General features: G+C 49.7%; 1 long non-coding RNA gene across 1 annotated transcript; it reads left to right on the top strand.

The window, feature by feature from the left end:
• Window positions 1–3,390: 3,390 nt before the first annotated feature.
• On the top strand, window positions 3,391–20,670 carry LOC139042805 (uncharacterized). The gene is made up of 3 exons (XR_011499942.1): window positions 3,391–3,527; window positions 3,865–4,033; window positions 19,979–20,670. It is a non-coding gene; the product is annotated as an uncharacterized lncRNA (long non-coding RNA).
• Window positions 20,671–22,131: the final 1,461 nt, after the last annotated feature.

Genomic DNA, 22,131 nt, shown 5'->3' with positions numbered 1-22,131 from the left:
AAAGTATTATTAAATAGAAATGGCGTGCTCATTATTTTGCATTTAGGTGATATTCAGAGACACGGTCCCAGTAATTATTTTCACTAGGCAATGCCGGCACGTTCTAGTTTTTTTTTTTTTAAAGATTGGCACCTGAGCTAACATCTGTAACCCATCTTTTTTTTTCCTCCTTCTCCCCAAAGCCCCCCAGTACATAGCTGTATATTCCAGTTGTAGGTCCTTCCAGTTGTGGCATGTGGGATGCCACCTCAACATGGCTTGATGAGCGATGCCATGTCCGTGCCCAGGATCCGAACCAGCAAAACCCTGGGCTGCCGAAGCGGAGCGCGCAAACTTAACCACTCGGCCCCGGGGCCGGCCCCCATTCTGGTTTTCCGAATGCAGTTGAACCAGCATCTCCCCTTCCAGGCATAGACTTGCCCCAGGCTATGGAGAGGCATAGACAGTCTCTACTGTCTTCTTCCCCTTGCTGCCCTGGAACCAACAGGCACCCTTAACTAGGCCCAGAGGTTTTGCACTGGTCCTGGGGTACCTCATTCTGACATGGAGAAATATCCCACCTCCATCACTGTGATGTTTGCGTTGGAAGGCACCCCAGAGAGAGGCGCTCTGTTCTTTGTACGCCTTACAGCTCTGCAGACCCAGGTTTACTTTAGGTTCTCCTCAAGGCAGACCCTGACACAGGATTCAAGTGCAAGTGGCTTATTGAGGAAGCCCTGGTAGAGACAAGGGGCGGCAAGACAATTCCAGAAGGGAGGGCAGCCAATAATGGGTACGTTATTAATCCAGCCACCACAGCGGACAAGTGGATCTCCATATCCCGGGGAAATTCCGGGAAAGGTGCAGACCATGCACCTCAGTGCCACCCTACCCAAGGCACAAGGGAGGCAGGGCATTTATACACTAACCCCCAGAGTCATTGGTTCAGGACTGCTCCCAGGTGCTGTCACTTCTTCAGCACTTCCACCTTGCACAAGCAAAGCGGCCTTTTGCAGTTTTGAAAAAAGTCTCGGGCACAGAGCTGCCGATGCTGGCTTTGGGGATGAAGGGAGCCCGCTGAATCGGGAAGGTGGGTGGGGAAATGGTGGGCGACCAATAGTATCTGCTGCAGGCGCAGTGCTTGCAAGCAATCTGCTGGTCCTTGCGGTGACAGTCTCTCCACCTCTCCGGCTCCATTTCCCCATCTCTGCAAGAGGCAAGCGTCTCTCCAAAGGTTGCAAACTCGTGGCCTGCAACCACATGAGGTTCGCAGGTGTGTTTTGTTTGACTTTTTTAAAATTTTAGAATTGCACCAACTTAAAATGAGGAGGTTTCGGGGCTGGCCCAGTGGTCGAGTGGTTAAGTTTGCGTGCTCCACTGCAGGCGGCCCAGTGTTTCGTCGGTTCGAATCCTGGGCGCGGACATGGCACTGCTCATCAAACCATGCTGAGGCAGCGTCCCACATGCCACAACTAGAAGGACCCACAACGAAGAATATACAACTATGTACTGGGGGGCTTTGGGGAGAAAAAAGGAAAAAATAAAATCTTTAAAAAAAAAATGAGGAGGTTTCACCTGAAAACATGACTTTTTATTTTCTCTAGAAAAATCTAGTTGGCAACACTAGAACCCCAAACTGGATGATCTAACACTATTTAGCTCTGGGAATCTGCTTTCCCCTTTTCCGCCCAAAGCCAAATGGTTTAAGGGAAAACTTTTGCAGCTTGCCAGCAAATTCTCTCCTATCGCCTTTTTGGAAATTGTTTTTTGTCTGTTTTGTTCTGGTTTTTGTAGAAGACAATGCAACTTCTCTGCCTTTTTACATAGTTAGGGGTGGGGAATCAAGTTAACATCCCAGGTAGCCTCAGCCTGCCTGGCCAGGGTTTAGAACCAGGATGTTTTAGCATCAGCTGGCAGGCCCGCTGCTCACAGGGAAGGCCCCGCCATCTGTCCCCAGAGATGGGGAGGGGGCCGTCTTTCTCCCTCCACACCTGCCCTCAAACTTGGGCCCAGGAACATTTTATATTCCAAGAACAGCTCTGGTCTGTGCCAAATATAGGACCCCAAATGCCTCTGCTCTTTCCCACATCCTCCTTCAGCTCCTTGCTCTGAGATGAGTCAGATGTCTCCAGCTCAAAGAATCTCTCCTCGGCTGTTGGGCTCCAGCCAAGCTCCAGAGGCCACCAACTGTGCCCATCAACAGAAGTGGAAGTCGAGGGCTCTCAGCCGGTCGCTTCGCTGCCCTGGGAGTCAGCAGCTGATGACACAGGCTGGCCCCTGATTGCCAATCTAGATGGCGCTTTAAAACAGCCATCCCCGGCGATCCCCTCAGACGCGGATGTGATTAGTCTAGTCTCTGAGGCCTTCGAGAAAAACCTCAGTGACTGAATAATAATGGGAAAGCCGGGCTGAAAGGGTGGAAAGTCTGAATCCAAGGGTCTTCTCGAATGAAATAAAGTTTTATTCATTCCACGTGCGTGAAATAAGGCGCACAGAGGGTCAAGGAGCAACTCTGGCTTAATGAATGGATGACAATCATCCACTGGGTCACTTTCTTCTTTTAAGAACAGAAATGGGTACCGTTAAAATGATTTTCTAGTCCTTTGAAGCAATTTGAATTCTTGACTGAGTTGGGAGTTGCCTTTCTAAACATGATTGAGAACATGGCTCTGGCAGCAGACTGCTTAGGTTTCAAATTTGGGCTCTCACTGTGTGAGCTTGGGCAAGTCTTAACTTCTCTGTGCCTCAAAATCATCACCTGTAAAATGGAGAGAATAATAAGAACTCCCTCACAGTGTTTTGAAGATTAAATGAGACATCCATGTAAAACACTGCAGACAGATTCTTGTTCAGAGTCGGAACTCAGTAAATGTTATACATTATTGTTGTATTGTCATGAATGATTTTTTTCCAAGGATAGTGCCAAGATTAACATCAGTTCTGGTTCTCCATGACAAAAAAAAATAAATCCAAATTTCTGAATAGTGGGGTCTGAATTGATGAGCTCTTCAGAGCATCTTGCTTTGCTACCAGCCCCTGTCACAGTAAATCTGATAAGCAATGTAGGGGGTGCGCGCTCACCGACAATAGCCCTCAGTGGGGCTGTTGGCACAGCCCAGACTTGGCTGCTGGCCTTGGTTGAGAGGAGGGCAGGGGCCTGGCCCTGGTGGAGCAGGGTCTCCGTGCAGTGCCCACGGGCCCAAGGAATTCGTGTATCCAGCTGGCCTCCCCCCTGCATATTCGCAGGTGGAGGGGAAACATCAGAATCCAATTTTTTGTCACCTTGTGAAATTATGAGCCTCCATTCCAGTTGTGTTGGTATCATCAGAGCACAGGGGACACGTGGGGTGATGGCTGTTGCTGGGTTACTCCTTGTAAGTTCAAACAGTTCCACATGCTGAATGACAACATATTTGCCGTGACCTGGGTAAATTAAACTGATGCTTCCTGCCTAGGTAGACTTTGACGTGATTCGGTACATCTGCTTCTGATGAAGGGCATGCCTCACTCAGTAAAGCAGGAAATAAAAAGGCAGCACTACCTTGCCGGTTAGTCTCCCTCCCTCCGTTCCTTCCTTATTCCCGTCCTTCTCTTCCCCTCCCCTCCCTTCCCCTCCCCTTTCTTCTTTTGCCCTCTCTCTTTCCCTCCCCTTCTTCCTTCCTTCACTCCTCTCTTCCTTCCTTCGCTCCCCCTCTCTCCTTTCCTCCCTCCCTCCCTCCTTCCTTCCCCTTCTGCCTTCTTTCTTCCATCCTTCCTTCCCTCCCTCCCTTTTCCTTCCTTCCCTCTGTCTCTTCCTCCCCCTCCTTCCACTTTGCTTCTCTCTCTTCCATCCTTTCTTCTTTCCAACCTTTCTTTTTCTTCTCACTGTCATTTTTTTTTTCTAAGAGGAGAAACACCAGTGCAAGCTGCTCTGTGTTCTTGGCGCCAGACCCTGTTCTCCATGTGTACACAAGTCTGAGTCCTGTGTCCAAACAGAAGACAGAAATGTGATCAGGGCCGGGTACAGGAGGGGATTTGACAGGTCTTCTGCATCCCAAGTCTCCAAGATGCAAAGGTAAAGTCGGGCTCTTTTCTTAAAGGTTAAATTTCACATTCTAATTGCCTCACGTGGAGGCTGCTCTGAGCCGGGGCTTCCACAGTCGGCTTGGCAGCACTCCCAGCTCGCTGAAGCTTAGGTCTCCCGCTGAGTGCCTCCCTGCTTGCTCCAGCTCCATGAAAACTGAGGCCACAACAACAACAAATACCAACGGGCTGGGCAATAAGTGAGTCCGCAGTGCTAGGGGAATCCCATTTTAGCCCTTCATGCTTTTACCGAGTGGATGCTTGTTCCAGCTACTGTCACTCTAAGACTTGGTGGCTTAAAACAACAATTATTATTGTCTCTTGGGTTCTGGTAGTTGACTGAACTCATCTGGATGGTTCTCGCCTGGGGTCTCTCAAGCCATCGCAGCCAGATAGTGGCTGGGGCTGGAGTCTTCCAGAGGCTCAACTGGGCTGGATCGCCAAGATGGTGCAGGCACGAGGCTGGTGGTTGATGGGAGCTCAGCTGGGACTGTCCGCCCGAATGCCTACATGTGGCCTCTCCATGTGGCTTGGGCTTCTCTCAGCGTGGCGATTGAGTTCCAAGAGTGTCCTAAGAGGGAGCGCAAGAAGCTGAACCTTCCAAGAACAAGCATCCAAGAAGTAGTATTCCAAAGGAATTAGGCAGAAGCTGGGCGGCCTTTGATAACCGAGCCTAGAAGTTACATAGTAGCACTTTCTCCGTAATTGATTGGTTAAAACAGTCACAGAGCCCACGCAGACTCAAGAGGAGAGGACCTGGACTCCAAGTCTCAAGGGAAGGATGTCAAAGAATTTGGGGGACATATTTTAAACGTGCTACAATGTTAAAAAACAACAACTCTGCTCCTTTTCTGTGGCTTAAAGGTCCTGATTGTACTGAAGTCTAAAACACCAGTCTTTCTCTGCTACGAATGCCAGCATCTGGAGGGGAAGCTGGAGGATTTGGAGGGAGGAACAAATGGCACATTTTACTGCTTCTCTTTCAGTTGTCCTTTTAGGGCATAGATAACAAACCGGAAATGCCCAAGATGAGTGTAGCCTGAAATGAGTTTAAAAAATTCATCCAATATTTTAAAGGTTGGAGATTTCACATAAGACTCTGAATTTCCAGCATCTCTTTAAAAAGTAGATCTGAGCTGAATGGCAGCTGCCCTCTTTAGACGGGGCTGATGTGCACCAGTTAGCCACAGTCCCCACCCATTCCTGTTGCCCCCAATACTAAGATTGGATATCAATACCCATTTATCTATATGGCTACACTGTTTGGGTTGTCTTTTTTTTTTTTTTGCTTTTATTTTTGTTTTAGTTAGAAAAACATTTATCTTGGTACCATATCTTTATCAAAAGTGGGAGAATACAACACTAGACCAAGAGGGCCGCATATCCAACACAAATGGGAAAAGACATTTTTAATGGGCATAGAAAGCTTCCTATGTGTCTTTAATACACTCCAAAGAGGATCTGTGTTGATTGTTCTCGTACCCTTCCCTCTCTCTCCTCTTCCCTCTCTTCCCTCCATCTTCCCCATTTCCCCCTCTCCTCTCCCTCCCTCCTTCTCTCTCTCTTGCTTTCAATAGTTAGCGGGAGAATGGGGAAAGGCGATCAATTCTTGTTAATAACGCTGAATTGATTTCATTTTTAGTCTTATGCTATTACTTGAGTTAAAACAGTTTTTTTCTCTCCTGCTGTTTGTCTTTTACACGACAACCAACAAAATAAACATTTGGGACCTCAAAACACTATCTTTGGTATAAGAGACAGATCAAAAGCCCTCCTGGCCAAGCCTAAAGCAGTCTCCCAAATGAGGTGGGTGGTCTGCTCTCCCCCGGAAGAGGCCCCTTGCCAGCGCAGCCCTGGGCCTTTGTGGCTGTGTTTATGTTCCAGGCCAAGAGAGGCAGCTACTCCGGAACAACCACTCCAACTGGTTGTTCAAAGTGCAGCAAACTATGAGACAACTGACAAGTGGTTTCTTTGGACTGACAACTCTGTCCTGGCCACATTTGGTGTTCAACACTTGGCTACAGAGTCCAGCCCCCTTGGCCTGAGAGAGGTCTGTCACCTTTCCATGCTTGGCTCGGGATTCTTCTGTTCCATCCACCATTTCCAGCCCTCATTTGATTGATTGCAGAAATCTGTTTTCTTCTCTCTCTCTCTTCCCCGGAGCTTGGGTCCGACCCTGTTAGCCCCTTGTTCGCGGTTCTCCCTGGCAGCACTTGGCCCTGGTTCATATACTGCAAATGAGCGTGTTCGAACTCTCTGCTCCTTTAACACAGACAGCAGTCTTCAGAATGTCCCTCCTGGATTTCTTTGAGGAGGAGAAGTTCCTTTGAGAGGGAGCCTCCGAACATCCAAGTCCTAAGGAGAACAAGGGGAGGGTAGCTAGAAGAGGGGCTTAATGACCATGCGGACCCTGCTGGTGGACGCTCAATGGCAGGTCTTTCTCTGCAGGACAACCTCCCACGCTGGCTCACAGCGTAGTCCTGGGAGTCCCTGGATGGAGGAGCGTCCATCCTCCGGGGGCCTAGTACCCTACAGCAGCACCCATTGGGCACTATGAGGTAGAAGAGCCAAGGTGGGGAGTAGGGGCTGGTTCACTTGTCTCCATGTCAAAAAAACAAATGTTTTGGCAGAAAATTTCCCTTCAAGAATGTTCCGATTTTTGAAGGAAACATTTTTCCAAATCATTTCCTCAGGGGAAACCACTCAGCTATCTCAGGGAGCAAAATATTCCCCCTTCTGAGCTCAGGATGCTACTTCGACTCATAGAGGAGATGTACCTGTGAAGTAGTGAAATTGATTTCCCGACTCCTGCGCGAACCAGCTTGCATGTGGGTGTGTGTGCATGTGCATGGATAGGCATTTGTGTGTGGGCATGTGTGTCTGTGCACACGTGTCCACGTGCATGTGAGTGTGGGGGGGGTCTGCATTTGCTTGCATGCACGTGTGTGTGTATTCGTGATTGTACATGTAGGCACAAGGAGTGTGTGAGCCTGTGTGTGCATATGTGTATGTGTGTGTACACATGTGCACTCGTGCATCACAGAAGATCACAAAGGAGCCTAAAGGGAAAGAGGGAAGGCAAAGGCTGCTCTGCCGAGAGCCTACTGAAGGGTGGGATGCTGGAAATTCCGCACAGTGCCCTTGCTCCCATGCCTCGCCCACAACTCAATGCCCTCTGGCGTCTGGCCCCATAAAACCCAGAAGTGAAGTCATTTCATGTGTCCACATGCCCGTCACTGCCTGAGGCTGGGTCATCAGGGAAGCATGTGAGACTGTCCCCCAACCTACAGCCCCCACCACAGTGGGACCCCGCAGCCAGGTGTTTGCCCATGGTGCCCACTCTCACACCTGCTCAGAGCTTCCTAGACTTCACAGTGACACCTACTTCTGGGCATTTCCTATTTTACGACATAAAGAATCCTAAAATTTTGAAGTTGACCAAGAAGGAAATGATTTGAATTTAATGATGCGGGACAAGGACCCTAAATTATTTGAGCTTCTGTGTCCTCATTTATGAAATGAGGATGCTAATATCTTCTTCCTCAAAGGACTCAGTGTGTGTGCAGCTGGCTGGTAGATGTATGTAAAACTAGCCTATTACATGGACTGACGTGGATAGGGTCATAATGGGAAACAGAATTTTCTCCAACACCTGCCTTTAACCCTGTAACCATCTGCTCCCCTCTCTATCCTTGGACATCTTTACCAGCTCCCATACCTTCCAGTAACCTTTGGGGATTGAATTGCCCAATCTGATCACTCCAGCCTGGCCTCAGGTTTGGGGACCTGCCGTGGGAACAAGGAGGACAGTCTGTGCCTGCACCGTACCACCATCTCACACGCCTCCAGCCCCTTTCTTTGGCTATTTCTAGGTCTGCCTTCTTTCCTCTCCTAATGCATTGGAGTCTGGGAGGAGGGATGGGAGAAAAGAGCACCTTTCATACCTGACTAGCCCTCCCATAATCCCATCCTTGGGCTCTCTCCAAGGAGGGACCCAAATCATGTGCTCTCGTGGGGCATATTTATGGGCGCTTGGGAGGTTCCGCAAGGCCCTCAGCACTGCACCGTCCCTGACGACCTCACCCTCTAGCTGAGCTCACATGGCACCCTCTCAATTCCTGCCCATCCTGGTTCCCCCCACGAGCCCTCCCAGCTGAGGCCCCTCCTTCAGCAGGCAGCTTACCTCCTGCAGGGCTCCCTCAGGCCCGGGCAGCCCACTCCCTCTGACCACTCCAAGTCCTGGGAGTGCGATCTGGCTGCCCCTTCCTGTGTCTCCCTCATCTGCCATCATGGCTGATTCCAGCCACCCTTCCTCCTTCCAGATTCTTCAGGCAGAAAGCAGGCGCCGGTCTCTGCTCTCTTATGTCTCCAGCCTCCCACGGCCAGGTCAGGCTCTCCCAGGAATTCCAGGGCACAGGTGCGGGCAGTCCAGAACCCTCTGCAGCTCAGGATCACATCTCTGAGGAGAGTTGCCAGGTGCCCCTTCTGGCAGGCTCTCATTGTACAGATGACAGCACTTCTCCTAAAGACCCTGACTTGTGCTGGTGGCAGGGTATGTGGCGGGAAGTGGAACATGGGAAGAGCAGGAAAAACACCAGGTGCCTCCCTCCAGATGAACTCCCCTCCATACAGACACACACGCGCACACGTGCGCGCACACACACATAATTCTCACATTTCTAGACAGTCAGCTTACAAAGGTTTACAGGCTCGGGAGGGAGATGTTCATGAGGCAATTTTTCACTCACATGAAGTTGAGTATGGTGGTTGAGAGTGCAGGCTCGGGGACAGAGTGTCCGGGTTCAAATCTGGGCTCTGCCGCTTCTCAGCTGTGTGCCTTTGGGCAAGTTACTTCACCTCTCTGTGCCTCCATTTCCATGATTGTGAATAAGGACCTTCCCTATAGGATTGTTGTGAGGGTTAAAGGAGTTGCTATAGGAACGTGCTTCATAGTTCCTGGTACGTATTGGCTGCTCAATCTGTGATAGCTATTGTGGGATCCAGCCAGTTACCATATGAAATGCTAGGCACTTAGTATATAGTGAGCACTCAATAAGTATTAGCCTTTAGCCCCAATAAAGACATACAACATTTTGGGGCTTAAAGTGTAGATCTTGCAGTCCAACTTTAATTGACACTTTAAACTCCCAGACAAGGAGATCTGATCATGCCATTCTTCTTCTTTTAATCTTTTCGTCATTCCCCTTATTGGGGACCAAGGTGTCACTTCCCTCCGGCCCACAGGCATGGTACTTAACTACTTGTCATCTCCCTGGCTTGATATGCTCACTCTTGCCATCAGGCGTCTGCTCATGCTGTCCGCCCTGCTGGAAATGACTTTCCCCACCTTCTCCGCCACAGTAAACTTCATTTAATGTGACAGCCATGGGAGGGCACCACCCAGGCTTCCTTCCCGTGAAGAATGTTCTGGGAGGAGTGCTGTTTGTTGACAGCCCCCAGCTGCTGCCCCTTCAGGATCTGCAACTACCGAGGCCACACTCTTCCCAGGCTGTTCCCATCCATGACTGAGCACGGTGGTGGCACCAGAGCCGGGCCATTCTGCCTGACACGGGACTTCTCTCGGGGGCAGTCTTTGCTCTGGGGCTCCGCATTGGCCTGGCTGAGATTTCCTCAGAGCTGTGCTGCTTCTGTGGCTCTTCCTATGCCATCCCCCTTCCTTCCCTCTCCTTTCTCAGGGGCCAGCCCTGCATCCCAGTCTAAAGGCTCTCCCTACCTGTTCCCACTCCCTCCGCCTTGGTCCTTCACAAGTGTCTAATTCCATCTTGGTGTCTGCTTCCCTGAGGACCTGAACTGACATGCTCTGCCATCAAGTCCCAGCTCAACCTTCACTTCTTGGAGGTATGAGAGATCCGCCTTCCCCCAGGCTTCTCTGGGCTCCTGGACCACCTTGTGACCACCTCAGCCAGAGCCCTTCTATTCTGCTATACTCATCCACTTCCTGTCTATCTCACCCAATAGCTGAGGGGAAGAGATCTTCCTATTACTGTCTGAATTCACAGTGCGTGATAAAATACCAGGTGAGCAGTAGGCACTTAAGGTTTGTTGAATGACTAAATGAATAGCGTAGGAAGCCAAGCTAGAGAACCTATGACTATGGAGCTGGGAGGATGTGAGCATGGGAGAAATTCTTCAGAACCAAGAAAAGAAAAAAAAGATTTAAAGAGCAATTTCCACATTGTTCATGGATTTCAAAACCCTGAACTCTATGGCCTGACCATAATTCTAATGTTTCATGAACCAAAATACACACAACTCAGTTTATTGCCAATCCTTTTCTTCTTCTAATGATGATATTGCTCTTCTTTTAGAATGGAATTTGCTGAGAAAAATAGGACCGGCTTTAGAGCAATTTGGTCCCCAATTCTTCCGGAATTTGGAGGACCACTAGTTTAACCAAAGATTGCTTGATTTCAGAAAACTGAAGCCTCCAGAGCTAGCTAAAGTAAGGGCTCTTCAGGTAAGGAAGCTGGGCTCGTTCCGAGGCCCCAGGGCACACAGCCCAGGCAGGTCTCAGGACAAAGGGCAGCCAAGAGCTGGGAGGTTAGGAGCTGGGGTCAGGACCTCCTAGCCCGCCAGGCCATGGGCCTCTGTCCACACTTCTGCCTGACAGGCCCTCCTTCTGAATAAAACCAGCTGTTCGTCACTTCTCAGAGCTAGCGTCTGACTCAGGAGATCAACTAAACCCCTTCGGGGCCTGATCCCAAAGTGTTGAGAAGGGTCTAGCTTGGGCCCTCAGTTTATGGCCAGAGGGTGTGGTCTCAGAGCCATGAGTGGGGCTCTTGGGGTGACACTGGGAGACAAAGCGTGGACCAATGTGGAATGCGTGCAGCCCTCATCCCCACCTCACAGTCACAGAGCAGGCTGGAGAGGCAAAAGGGGCCCAAACCTCTCTGTGCCTCATTTTCCTCACCTCAGAGATGCAGGGCACGGAGAGCGCGACATTTGGACTCCGTTTTCCTTCAGAGCCCGTAAACCCCATCACTATGCGCCCCCTGCCTAGACTCTTTAAAGTAATACTCAGCAGCACTTTCCCCTCACGTTCAGCAAAGCCATGAGCTCTAAAAAATATACTACATTTAACATTTGAAGGCAAATTTTTATGTAATTCCCTCATAATAACAAAAATCATTCAAAGCCACTTTACCGACAGAAAAGAAATATCTATGCATACCCTTAGATCATTTAAGCCAAATGCCTTTTTAACAACATTTCTCAATTAAATATTCAGCAGCGATAATATTAAGTCTGAAGCATTTTATCCAGTTTAAAAAAAATCTGAGGTGAAAGAATCCAAAATGTAGAATATCAGAAATTAGAATGAAAGTACCACAGCGTCTGACGCTTGACCGAAAGGGCAGAACGACAGGTCAAAGCCGCCTCTCTCTGGATTTGCTGGCATTTAACTAGATGCAAAATGTCAGCACAGAAAATGCCTTGTTCAATGCAAATATTAACAAGAGAGGAGTGTGTCGGCGTGTAAATGGAGCTTCGGCGACCAGGGCCTTTCTGGCTCACCCCCCGAGGTCGCTCCCAGGCCACAGGGGAACTTCCTTTTGGCTTATTTTCACCCTCTCTGCTGGAGGTAAAGCTGCAGGGCATTTGCTTCATGAGAGAAAGGGCAAGCTGATGCAGGAACCACTAAGCAAGATGGTTTTCTTCACTTCTGGTGAGGTCTCCTTGTTCTATTCTAGCCTATTCTAGCCTAGCCTAGCCTATGCTAGGCCACTCTCCTCTCCACTCTACTCTACTCTACCCTATCTTATCCTATCCTTTCTATTCTATTCTATTCTGTCCCATCCTATCCTATCCTATCCTATCCTATCCTATCCTATCTTATCCTATTCTATCCTATCCTTTCTATTCTATTCTGTCCTATCCTATCCTATCCTATCTTATCTTATCCTGTCCTTTCTATTCTAGTCTATCCTTTCTATTCTATTCTATTCTATTCTATTCTATTCTATTCTATCCTATCCTATCCTATGCTAGGCTACTCTACTCTCTTCTATCCTATCCTGTGTTAGGCTACTCTACTCTACCCTATTCTATTTTCTTCTATCCTATCCTACACTGGGCTGCTCCACTCTGTTCTGTTCTATTCCATCCTCCCCTATCCTATGCTCCTCTACTCTATTCTTTTCTAGTCTATTCTGTTCTGTTCTAATGTTTCTCCTGCATGTGTTCACAGGAGACCGGCACTTAGTAATTGTTAATTTTATCAAGACTGGAAAGAAGGAAGAAGAGTTAGAAAATCTTTTCCCTTTTCCCCCCTCTTTCCTGCAGTGAGGTTTGAGTGGTAGCTCAAGCTGCGCATTTAGCTCTCTGTCCTTGCTCTTCTCTGCACAGAGTAGTCTCAGAAATACTTTCCTTCTGGTGCCTTCCCCAGCTCGCTGCATTTGTGGTCTTGCTCTGAAAAGGGAAGCTTGCATATGAGTCTGACTCAGTGACAGGTGGCAATCTTAGGGCTGCTCTCTCAAATATTAAGAGCCTTGATTCGAGAGACACGGAGGAGGGATGTCTGCCCACCCCTGTCTGAGATGGCAGTTTGATGAGTCCACCGCTAGTGACAGTCAGACCCTCAGCGTGGCAGCCTCAGAAACTGGATGCTGTCAGCCCCCTGAAAATGGATTGGCTCACTCCCCCAGCTCAACAGAGACAAATCTACAAACCAGGATGACTAATCAGACTAATGCAGAGTCTTGCCAAACATTCCCACCAGCCTGGCGATCGTATTGTCTGCTTATGAGCAAATGATATGGGCAGCCACATTAGCTGACAGCGGCTTGGTGTTTGGAACAAAGTCTGGCTTAATTGGAGCATTAAAGGAATTGTTGAAGGGATATTAGATGGTTCATTCACCAAGTTGCCGGTAAAGCTACTGAATTAGCCTTGGAAAGCAGGTAGGATCAGAGGGCAGCTGGGGAGCCAGACTGAAGCCAGTAAAAACATCAGCTTGTACTGCCAACAGATGACAGACACTCCACTCCTTTGATCACTGGTGTCTTCTGAAAACTGGATGTTGCCGCCACCATGGCTGCTGCGAGAAAGAATTCTTCACTTTTCCTGGCTCCAGATCTATGGCGAGTATACCTAACGGGCTGAGCCTAAGTGCATGTGGCCTACCACTAGGAATGTTTGAAGGGCCAGTATTTCGTTTGGGTTTCCCCAGGGAAAAATCCTGAGATAAGAATTTGAAGGCAAAGAGTTTACTTGGGAAGTAATCCCAGGAAGTACCAGGAAGGAAGCCAGATATTGAGAAAGGAGAAAGGAGAAGCTGATAAAGGATGTCTCTTGGAGCAAGTACATCACCACTGTGGGCAACTGGAGCTCATTCTTCTCCGGGACCTCTGGGAGGCAGTAAAGACCCTCTTGGAGTTGTCCTACCTGAGGGGTGAGGATACTGGAGTTTTAAGCCACCAATTCCCATCTGTCATTGGTTGAGGGTGGCCTTAACTCCCGGGGGATGTCAACTTCCCTGTCTGTCCAGCTTGCCCTATGTGGAGAGTCACACGTGCTTGCATTAGCACATATAGGAGCCGTGAGTTCCAAGAGCTTATGCGTGGGCACCATAGTGTCTGCTACAGTAAGCGCCGTGCATTTTTAGCTGCTTGAATGACAGGGGGCTCTGCCTCCTACCTAGATGCAGAGAAAGGGGATCAGATGCCGAGCAACCAAAACTACAACATTCTCTACAAGTGGATACCTTTTGCTTTATCTGCCAAACTCCTTCCCCCCCTTCCTCTGTCAACTGCCCTGGCCCCCAAAGCGTGGTGGTCCTTATGGGAGTGACTACTTTTTAACATGGTCACTGGGCTCTGCTAATTGATCCAGAGTGGCATCTGACCCACGAAGGGCCAAACCGGAATTCTTCCTTGGAGTTTTCTAAACTAGAAAGGAGCAGGTCTTTCTCAAGTGGCCTAGGATTTAAGATGCAAAATTCAGAAGCTCTGAATGGGCACACGAGAGAGAGTAAGATGCACACCGAGAGTCCCAGATTGGAGGGGAAGAAAGCATCTCAGCGGCATTCAAGTCCCTGGTATGAAGACTCCAGTCTCTGACAGGAAGGCTCAGCGCTTTCCCTGTCTTTCCCACCTTTCAACTTCCCTGGGATTCTGTGATCCAACATGTTGTCCTCTTTGCCTGTTTGCAACCAAAGAATCCTGACTAATATGGCGACCACAGAACTAGAAGGAAGGAGTGGGGTGATTTCTGCAGTTTGGGCTCCCCAGGGAGCAGACCCCAAGAGGAGTTGGCACAGGACGTCCCAGAAGTTTCTGGAGGAGAGCTCTTGGAGTGAACGCTGGTGGGGAGTGAGAGAAGCCGGATCCGTCAGAGGAGGAGCTCAAGCTGCAACACCTACAACTGAGAGGCCTCAGCCAACCCAATGGGGGCTTTGGAGCCGAGAGAGCCTTGCAGAGTTGTCCCAAGTTGGGCTGAGGGCCCTGGGCCTATGTACCCCGCAATGGTCAGCCACTGGATGCAGGCTGCCCTGGGAAGGGAGCCAACCTTGGAAGAGGCAGCTCTCTGCAGCTGAGGCCCTCCCTGCAGGGGCAGACAGCTGAGGCATTTCTGCCAGTGGCTGTCTCAGCTGCTGGGGGAGTCCGTCCTGTGGTCCTGAAGGGGAACCTGGGTGGCAGATCACAGCATCCACTACAGCGACCTTAGAAACATCTCTCAGATAAGCCTGAATGAGGACTGGCTCCTAGCGGAGAGGACACGGTGGCTCGCTAGTCGTAATCATTTACTGAAGGCTCTAGGCTTAGGCCTCTGCAAGCATCGTGCTGGCTTGTCCCTCCCTGAGGCTGGAACTGCCTCTCTGTGCTACAGCCAGGGAAACTGGAGCTTAGAGAGTTTAGGAGCTGGCTTAAAACAGCAGAGCTAATAAGTGGCTGAGCCGAGATTCAAAACACACCTCAGACCTCACGGACACCCTCAGCACATTGCGTTGTGATTGTCATTGGGCTGCCTCTCTGCACTCCAGGCTGCGTCTCGGCACACCCACTGGTGTATTGCCGTCACCCCACCCGAGGGTGCTCAAGACATATTTCTTGAATGAAGATTAACTGGCCCTCTTTAGAGCTTAGCTCAGGTGAATCCACTGTCCCAGTTGGTGTGAACATCATGCCAGGCCTCCATCTGTTTTAAAGGATAGAAGGGCATTCCTTCTCTTTGGGGAGAAAGTGCAAGGATTTAAGGAAATGTTTCCGCAGTTGAGGCTACGGATGATCTGTTGACGTGGTCTGAAGGGTTGTAGGCTGTTTAATGTCCCTCTGTACCATCCATTCTGCACTTTGTACCTACTCAGCAAATTGGTATGAATTTAGGCTACTGACAAGGACCTTGGAAATAATGTGGCTTCTGCAGGTTTAAGAAAGGAAAGAACTTGAAAGCAGTCCTAACACAGTCTGAGATCATGACCTCCGCAATCCAGTGCCTCCAAGGACTTGGCCCGGGATGGACTACAGCGGCACGTGTGGCTTGCTTGCCTCTGGTGCCCCTGCCCGAGGGCTCCAAACCTGCCTCAAAGTGCCAGCCTGGAGACTCGGCGACCCTCACTGCTGCACCCCTGTATTTCTCCTTGCAGTCAAATGCCCGAAGCACGTTATCTGAGGGCAGCCTTCCAACCCCAGAGGCACTGTTGCTTCTCTTCCGTGGCTTGATGTAGGAGGGTAAGCAGACTCTGGAATTAGAAGACTTGAGTATGACTCTGACTTGGCCATGTACTGACTGGGACTCCACATTTCCCAAAGAAGACCCATTGAGTGCTAGCATCCTACCACATGTTAAATAGGAACAGTGTATCAGGGAGCTCTTGCCACTAACAATGATGCTGGATTACAAGCAACCCCGAAACTCAGTGGCATGCAACGGTCAGCATCTATTTTTTACTCATGCATCTGCAGGTTGGCTGGGGCTGTTCTGCTCCATGTGTCTCATTCTGGGGTCCAGGCTTCAGGGGCAGCAGCCCCCCGGGCATGTTCTTCTCACAGAGACTGGCAAAGCACAAAAGCCAATGGAGAAGCCTAGGGTTGAAACTGGCATGCTGTCACCTCCACCCTCATTCCATTGGCCAAAGCGAGTCACATGGCCAAGCCTTTCATTCATGGGGAAAGGAGGTCTACTCTTTCCATGATGGTTTAGAGAAAGGAAGTGAATTGTTGTATAAAAATTTCATCTGCTACACTGCATGGGGAAAAGGTTCCATGGTCGAATAAATTGAGATGTTTTTTAAAAAAGCCAAAAAGAGTTGAAGTGTTAGAAGTTTGGGAGGGGTGTCAATTAATTTTAAAAAAACAGTCAGAGTTCTCAGAGCCTTTAACGTATAGGTCTGCTCTGAACCTCCAATTGGGAGGTAAGGAATGTAATGTTTTCTAACATTTTTTCCACCATGCTGCAGTGTTCTACAGAAGTCGCTTTAGGAAAGGTTGCCGTAGACCACGGTCAAGTCACCTAACCTCCCTGCGCCCCGGGGAGCCAGGCTGTTTTAACAGGAGGAACGCTATCTGCCCTGGAGGATGCTCTGGTGATCCCGTGAGACAGGGTGTGTGCAGTGTTGTAGCACAAGGTTGAGGGCACATGTATGCCACTTCACCAGGGAGTTCAGCCCGTCTAGAGACCCCATAGTCAGAAAGAGGGCTCCCTCGCATGGGACAGGCCAGATCCAGGCCACTGGGCATTCATGCACTGGACTGGGCAGCAGAATCAGCCATAAAAACGGATGTAAAGTTGCCCTGAACTCTGACAGTGGTGACACGCAGCAGCGGCCCCACAGATGGAGGAGTGGTAGGGGTTACAGGGTTCCGGGGTTCTGTGCGAGCAAGTTTTGAGAGACTCCGGGTCAAGCTGGTGTGACTACAGCTGGGCAGCAACGTTTCAGGGAAGGTTCCAGTGGGACGCCGGCCTGAACTGACCCCTCCTCCTGACCCCAAGGAAAGGCCTTCAGGTCAGAGATCGGGAGCCCCAGTCAGGTTGTAGTGCCCTATGGGGCAGGAAGCCATGCACATCACAACACCCCAGGCCCCCAAGCACGGTCTGGTTTCAGTCAGAACCCTGTCTTTTCTCTGCACCCTCCAGAAGTCTGTGTCCTTTTGCTTCTGTCCCACCCCCTCCCAGCCAGTGGGAGACCTGGTCCTCTTTGCCTTTATCTTAACAAAGCAGGACCGTCCCTTCCTGTGGCCTCCACAAACAATGAAATACCAGAGTTATTAGCATAAGGACACGGAGGCAGGAACAAAGTTCACAGAAGATTTCCATTCCGCTCAGGTATGAGGAGGAAATTCTCCACGGAATGGCATGCTTCTCCTTAGTTACACATGTGGTTTGCGTTTCTGTGGAAAAAAAAAAAGTCTCCAGGTGCTGTTCTCGAAAATCTCACCCCCATCCCCGCCTTGGCAGGCTCCCAACTGCCCAAGTCTGTAGACGTGCCAGGGCTGGGGCCGACAGCTTCGAGCATCTTCCACAGCGCCCCCAGGAAACACGAGAGACTGCTCTACACAGTGGCTTTTCTCCCATCAAAAACACTCAGATATTTGTCCTCTGCACCTCTCGGGGTTGTGTCTCCTATTGTTCATCGGAACAATATTTTCGGGTTTCTCGCTCCATTTAAGGCAGGGATCCTCACCCTAAAATCGCAGGAAATGCGACTCGGAGGCCTCCAGGGCTGTGCCGTGAGCTCCAGTGTCTCTGAGCGACGAAGACGGCGCAACATCATTTCGCTGTTGTTCTTGTGTTTCGCTTGTAGACATTTTTAAAGGAAACAGACACGGCATCTTTTTCCTTTGGGAAAATATCTTGGGAGGGAAATGAAATCCTGGAAATATGCAGATGCGTCCTTAAAATGAAAACATCTCAGGGTGGAAAAAAGCTTGTAATAGTCAGGTCTCCCTCCAGGCGTCTATTTGAAGGGAATAGTGTTGGAAGGAAAAAGCAAGAGAGCTGGGCCCTTAGGATGGCCCGACGATGAGGGAGCGAGCAATAACCTGCGACTTTACGGTTCCATAAAGGTGCCCAGCTCTGCTACTTAACCAGCCACGTGACTTGGAACAAATTACCCAATCTCCCCGTGACTCAGTTTCCTCCTGTATCAAATGTAGACTCTAACATGCCCACTTCATGGGGTTGTTATGAGAATTAAATGAATCAAGCTTCATACAGCTCTTACCACAGTACCTGGTATGTAGTAAGCACCAAGTGTTTGTGAAATAAACTCCAGGAAGAGGGCTACCCTGAGAACATAACGTGGGCCAACACCCAGGACATCCTGGGAAGACAAGCAGCATTCATCTTTCTTATCATTGCTTTGTCCTTACTGGCTTCCCCCACCACCTCCGTTTTCTCCATGCTCTTACCTTCACACAAATGCCCTCTCATGCTGCCTTTGCGTGTTCCACTTCCTTCTTTCAAAAGGGAAAATGAGAAAAGAAAGAAAATACAATTCTAGGAATGATAGCGAGAGGACTTGTATTTTAATGGCAGAGAAAATATAAAGTCAAAGGAATGAACCTCTAATTGTAGAATTTGTGGTTGCTGGTGAGGGGACAGCTTGGTGAGGCAGAGGTGGCAGAGCTGGGCAGGATAGGAGGCGAGGAAAGAGGCTCAACCTAAAATCCCTCCATGCAGGCAGCTGCCTATTGGACCTGCCAGAAATGCCAGCCCCTCCTGTGTGCAAGGAAACATGCTTCTCTGGAGGTCAGTCCCACTCCAAATGGAAGGAAACCCACGCATGCCCTGAACCGGTTCTCCCAATTATGGAAAAGGCCCCCAAACATCCCCTGATTGGCATACCACAAAAGCCGCATCCCCATGGTAATAGTGATGATAATAGCATTGGTAATAGCCGCGATGCAGCTGTTACTCAGCCTTGTGCATCTTCAGAGCCTCCTGGGGATTGGCTATGTGCTAAGAATAGTCCCAGCGCCAGCACTCAAGAACAATAGGCTGACCAAAGTGAGCCCCGCAACGCGGGATCCTGCTTGCCGAACCGGCTGCCAGCCGTGAGGGGCGGGACAGAGATCTGCTGAGTGTGCTGTGTCCAGGAGGATCCTCGGCTGTGGGTTCAGGCCGGGGAAACCCTGGAAGAAGGGCCAGGAAGGGATTCTTCTAAGCCATAGCATTCAGACTAACCCCGCTGTCAAATCCCACCTGTGGCCTGGCTCCTAGGACCAGCTCCCTTACTGACTTCACCGCCCGGAGCCAAGAGAGTCAGCCGTGTGCTCCGTGACTGGCATGGAGAAGACGTAGTGCCGCCGGGATAGCGTTAGCTATGAGTGACGGAAGATGCCATTGAAGACTGGTTGAAGTTTCTTTCTCTCTCATGTAAATAAGGTTCCAAGCTAAAAGGGTGACTTCAGAAAGCCGACAGGATCCAGGCTACTATTATTATCATTATCATTGTATTACTGTAATTTGCGTGAAATACACAGATCATGAAGGTACAGAGTTTGACGAGTTTTGACAGATGTGTACAGCGTGTAATCAACAACCCAGTCAAGATATAGGACGTTTCCATCATCTTAGAAAGTTTCTTCGTGCTCCTTCTGGTTGACCTTCGCCTCTCAGGGAACCACTATTCTGACATCAATCCCCATGGAGGGCATGGTTCTGCCATGTTGTCATATGTATCAACAGTCTGTTGAGTTTTGTTGCTCAGTAGTATTCCATTGTATGAATACACCACAATTTGTTTAATCACCTGTTGATGAACATTTAGATTGTTTCCAATTTGGGGTATTATGAGAAAAAGCTGTTATGAACATTTGTCTGCAAATCTTTGCGTGGGCACAGGTTTTCATTTCTCTTGTGTAAACAGGAGTGAAGTTGCTGAGTATAGTGTAGGTATATGTTTAATTGTACAAGAAATTGCCAATTTTCTAAAGTGGTTCTACCATATCAGGCTCTTTCTATCTTGCTCCTCTAGCATCCTCCGGACATGACTTCTACCTCACGGTATTCCATGGCTGCCTGAACTCCAGCCATCATATCCACATTCCAACCCACAAGAAGGAAGATGGAGGAAATGGTATGCTTCCTTCACTTTGCTAACACTTCCCGGAAGCTTCACATAATACTTCTGCTGACATCCCATTAGCTGGAACTTAGTCACATGGTCAGGCACGGATCATTTCTGTCTTGCTCAGGGAGGTTTCTCCAGAACTTATCTTGGGCCTTAGCTCATGGGATGGGCTCAACAAATGCTTGTGAAATAGTGGAAGGAGGGAGGGAAAGAGGGAGAGAAGAAAGAAGAGAAAAACAGCCATGGCAGCCAGCCCCGTGACTTGAGAAAGTTCTCTGGGATCATTATGCTCATCTGACAAGAGGACTGTTTTTAAAGGGCTTTCACAATGCTTCAGTTAAGTTGTTTCAAACATCTCTTGGATGCCATTAAATGTCATTGTGGGAATTGTCAAGAAAGTCCTTCCGTGGTCTGATAAGTAAGGGACATTTTGACTTTGTTATCTGATGCGGATAGTTTGGGAATTTTGTTTTCCAATGTAGAGTAGTGTGTGTGTGTGTGTGTGCACGTGTGCATTCACTCACACAGGAAACCTGCTTTGGACCTTTTCCTGTCAGAGTCTCACAGTCCGCGTGGTGATAAACGTGTTGTCATCGAGAGCTTGTGCCTTGGATATTGAAATGAGGACGGAAACGCCGGAGGGGAGGGAAAAAAGAGCACCAGCCGGGTTGTCTGGGAGCAGAGCTGCAGCAGGCAGCGGGAGCGGCGACTTGCGACAGGGCTCGGTGTTTCCAGCCGGGTGCCCCTTCAGCAAATGAGGGGGTCAGCAGGTTATGTTATTTTATGGTACAAAAGCAGATACGGTCCGCTGCCTCCGCTCTACCCTGATAATTTTGTTTTCCTGGCAGGTTTGCCATCAAGGATCTGACATGCCATTAGGTTTTTATCTCTGTTGCCCAAGGAGGGGCAATGGCGAGCGGGGTCTGCTTTTCATTAAAATGAGACTGGGCACACTAGCACTTCTTTGAACAAAACAAGCACGGTTCACGAGCAGGTTAGGGGGAGGCGGGGCAGAGGGAAGGTTATTAGTTATTACCTCCGCTTCCTTACGGGAGTGGGGGCTTCTCTCCTGCGGGGTTTGGCCCCCTCCCTGGGGGGCCGAGAACTAATTCTGCGCTCAGGCCACGATCCCCAGGCCCGCCTCAGAAGCGGCGCCTTCTAATCATGCCCAATCATCGGGCTGATGCTGTGACATCAACTAGTATCCATTAGGGAACGGGCTGACACCAAGGAAGGCATGTAGCTTACAATCTCGGCCGGCGCCGGAGTCGCAGCCCTAGAGGTGAGAGGCACAAATCTGCTGGAGGGAGCTCAGCTAGGGCAGCTCGCCCCATCCCACCAGAGACACGGGCCTCCTGCTTGCTCCAAAGCTTCTGCCAGGGTTTCTCGCCCCAAGGGACAACAGTGTCTGGGAGGGCCTGTGAACAAGAGGGAAGACTGGGGCCCTGGGCTGCAGTCAGCCCGAACTGGCTTTGCGCCTTGTGGAAGCCCCTGGTCCATTCTAGGTCTTTCATCTGCATTGCATTCCCTGCAGCAGAACAAAACAAGCAGAGGCATCCACTCAGTAGCAAGTCAGAGGGGAAAAATCTTCTGCAAATATCTCCGTTTTTTCTGTTGAGATGCAGGCGATCATGGCGGTGTCAGGAGGGGTCCCAGCTGTTTATGGTGCTGACAAAAACAGCCCGACTGACTTGAGTCGTTTCTGCTCGGGGCTGGTTTGGTCAACCCAAGCACACCAGGCCACCTGTTTGTGTGGTTCCCATCAGCAAAATCACACCACACTGATGCTCAGTGTGGCGGGTCGGGCTCCCATGAAATGTTGTCATCATAGCTGGTGGCACTCGGAACCTTCCTCCCAGCCAGCCTCCCCTGCCTCCTTCGCCACCATCCTCCCTCAGCCTCCTCCGCTGCTGGGCATGATTTATAAGCTCGGAAATCCTCCTGATCCCTGGGATCTGTGGTTGACTTCACCCAAGAATTCGGAGAGCGGCACCCTCTCCCTCGCAAAGTGAATTATAACACGAGCATAGAATATTGATTCCAGGCGTGTGGAATTT

Source organism: Equus asinus, chromosome X (genome assembly GCF_041296235.1).
Source record: "Equus asinus isolate D_3611 breed Donkey chromosome X, EquAss-T2T_v2, whole genome shotgun sequence".
Lineage (NCBI taxonomy): Eukaryota > Metazoa > Chordata > Mammalia > Perissodactyla > Equidae > Equus > Equus asinus.
This window is presented reverse-complemented; position numbering and strand designations above follow the sequence as displayed.